The following is a 3,571-nucleotide window of genomic DNA, read 5'->3' as shown; positions in this document are numbered from 1 at the left end:
TCCCTTTTTATAATAAGTCAGATGAGAGAATGTACAGCTGTGAGCAGACAATGACATTAGAACCCGCAAGCTGTTGCTTTGACGTAGACGGTGTTTTATTGACAAGGAAATATATGACCGTGTCGTCATAAAAGATATGTGTGTGTGTGTGTGTGTGTGTTAGTGTGTGCGTGAGAGAGAGAAAGAGAAAGAGAGAAAAAGCGAGAGAGTGTCTCTCTCTCTCTCTATATATATATATATGTGTGTGTATGTGTATATATGCGATTATCAATTGTGTGCTATTGGTTTTTCCACTTAAGTTTCTAATAAACATTAGTGATTTTATAAATCGGAATCTCAGCTGCTGTTGGGTCCAACATACACGCCTGTTGCGCACGCACGCACCTACGCATATACATGCAGCGCCACCCACGGATGTTTGTATTTCTATTTGATTAGCAATACGATCTTCCAATGTAAATCTGCAAGGCTATTAAACCGAAATGTAAATTTGTACGGCAATTAAACTGAACCCGGAACCACATGGGTTCCGGGTTCAGTCCAGTTCAATTGCGTGACACCTTCGGCAAGTGTTTTTATTACAGTATTGTGAGACTCATTTAGTAGATGGAAACTGAAACAAGTTCGTCGTATTCATATAATCAATTAAAAAAATCACAGAAAAAGAAAAGAACAAACAAACGTGAAGACGTAGCATATATATATATTGAATCGTGGCAAGGTATGGAAGGTTTTCGGAGGACCGGAGAGATTATGTCTGGGTGGAGAATTATACGAGGTATAGTACTATACAGAATACCGAAAGGATCTTCACCTCTTACATCACACCTTTCTTCCTACTTCAACGCCGAGGTGGTATAATTTCCTGGGAGAGAAATAATTTTGCGGCTGAGGATAGCTTTACATTGTAAATTATACACATATAAAGCTTGAAACACGTGTACCGCGGAATCCTTTGTAGTTTTGTTGTTATTTTTTGGATTTACAATTTATATATATATATATATATATATATATATATATATATATATATATATATATATATATATATATATATATATATATACATGCATATATCAATATGTGTGTCTGTCTGTCAGTCTGTTTGTCCCCCGCCACCGCTTGACAACCGGTGCTGGTGTGTTTGCATGCCCGTAACTTAGCGGTTCAGCAATAGTTACCGATAGAATAAATACCAAGCTAAAGAAATAAATACTGGGAGTGATTATGTGTTAAAAGTGTATAAATTTTTTTATCAATTTGGCTGCGGGACGACCAACACAGAATCTTCTTCATCACGAACAACTCCTAGTTTCTCACTTCGCGGACACCTTTTACAGTCCAGTTCCCTCAACGCAATTGAAACCCTGAATAGTTCTTTCTTGCCCCAGCTAGCACAGACCGACTTACCACTGCTAGCTTATCACGGCTTACGACTTCTCATTCAATCCTTAAGTAAGTTATTTCGGATTCCCTAACTCACATACATACACATACATATATATACTCTACATGTACGTACAGGCCGCCGCCCTCATTACTTGTCTGCAATTGGACACTTATCATTGTTACCGCTCGCCAGCACCCATCCGATTAATACAGTTTAATGTTTTGTTATAAATGAACTGCCTCCTGACAATGATTTCTACACACATCATGTTACAACCTAAAAACATAACAAATGCATTCAGTTAGCAGTGCAAGAGATAATTCCTGAAATGCTTTCAAATGTGTTTCACAACGCTAAGGATAGACTTGAAATTTGCAGGGATACAGACGGAGAAGATGCTGAACTTTTCAATAAAGCGATACTGGTTTCCAGTCAAGTGTTTTTTCATGTTGGGGAGGGGTCAAACCAGGAGAATAAAGAGGTGATCAACCAGTTCAAAGCTTCAGTCAGGCACAGCAGCCATTGAAACAAAGGACTTGTGTGCTGAAGGCTTACCCTGATGAAACAACACCCTTTTTGTTAGTTTTCCTTGATAGCCTTTCGTAACTGTCTCAGTAAGTATTAGCCATTGATGGCGTGGCCCTTTTGGAAAAAAAAAAAAAAAGCAATGTCTTTTGCATGCCAAAAGATTGAAGCTATCACTTACCTGCAGATGAAATAACCTTGGCCTTCCTTGAAGTAGGGAAAGAAGAGTGTTACCACTGCATGGATTATCTCTTTGCCTCTGGCTCAAAGTGATGGAGTCAACACTCATCCTGAGTCAGAAAATGTTCAAGAAATCAACTGGATCTATCTCAAACAATGTCAGATTTTCCCACGATGTGGTCAGCTTTCGTCATGCTAAGTTCATTCAGCAAAATGCTCTCAACTCTTTTACTTGATATGCTAACAGCATTGGCTATTTGATTCATAGTCAATCACCTCTCATCCATCATCACGTGGTGAACACAATAAATATTTTCCTCGGTGGTGGAAGCCTAAGGACGTCCAGACCTTGTGTCATATTTATAACTCTCTCTTCCTCTCCTATATTCGGCAGCCCACTTTTTCACTGTTGATAAAGCTGGTGCGTCATTCTCCAATGTAGCATAAATGCCCTTAGGGGCTAAACCCTTTTTCCTGCGGGTGCTTGATAACACGACGATGACTTTTGAAGTGTTCTTTGAACAGTCAGACGAAAGTTACCTGGAAAGAAACAGTGTGGTTATTAATAGTCAAAATTAATGCATGCAAGATTTCACAGACCTAGCATCACTCCTTCAACATCAATCTACGAACCTTATTGCATATATATATATATATATATATATATATAAAATCAAAATAAGCAACACGGATTTTAAAGATGATTGCAGTATGCATGTTTCATGCTACTCCATTTATTTAAGTAATGAGAGCATTACATTAAATACAATATGTAGAGCAATCTTCAGCTGCACAAAAATGTAGAAAATTACAGTAGAATAGACATATTATAATTGTGGCAACATTTCAAATCCAAGTGGGAAGAAGAATACATAAAAATCCATCTTGACATAGCCAAGGCTATCAGGCTAGTAATTGGTTCTAAGCAGAATTCTAACTGTCTCTGATTTTATTGTCTCTTATCTAGTAGTTATAGTATAAGGGGCAATCACTTCTAAGGAAAGGGAAGGTGTAAGCATTATACATGGATATGGTTATAAGATTTCTCTGGTCAGAGTGGCAGCACTATTATAAGTTGGGGTTTTTCTACTACTATTATAATGTTGAGAAATTAAACCTAAGCATATAGGTCAACAGGGCTTTTTCTTTAGTCTGAATAGAGCATCAGTATTGTTTTACAGATATCAATATTAGTTTAAACAATATTTTAATAATAAGAAGTATGTTAATAATAAAATGTAATGTAATTATTTTATACAAAAATCTTGAAGTAATGTCAATATTGAATTCAGAGGCTATAGATAAGGTGTAAAGTCTATTTTGAATTATTTAAAAAATGATTTTAAAATTTAAGCTGATATATATAATAATACTATTTTGAAGACACATAAAAGGTAAGCTTTATTTTTATAATGTAAAGAAGAATTAGTATAGGATTTATATAGTTTATAATAATGGGTTTATTAAGGTTTAAGG

The 3,571-nt window shown here is 36.0% G+C and overlaps 1 long non-coding RNA gene across 1 annotated transcript in view; it reads right to left on the bottom strand.

The window, feature by feature from the left end:
- Positions 1-3,571, bottom strand: part of LOC128250904 (uncharacterized) — a 202,036-nt gene that overhangs the window by 115,470 nt on the left and 82,995 nt on the right. Inside the window, exon 2 of the long non-coding RNA XR_008266841.1 lies at positions 2,097-2,635. This is a non-coding gene — a long non-coding RNA (uncharacterized LOC128250904). The remainder of the gene's footprint in view (positions 1-2,096; positions 2,636-3,571) is intronic.

Source organism: Octopus bimaculoides, chromosome 26 (genome assembly GCF_001194135.2).
Source record: "Octopus bimaculoides isolate UCB-OBI-ISO-001 chromosome 26, ASM119413v2, whole genome shotgun sequence".
NCBI lineage: Eukaryota > Metazoa > Mollusca > Cephalopoda > Octopoda > Octopodidae > Octopus > Octopus bimaculoides.
This window is presented reverse-complemented; position numbering and strand designations above follow the sequence as displayed.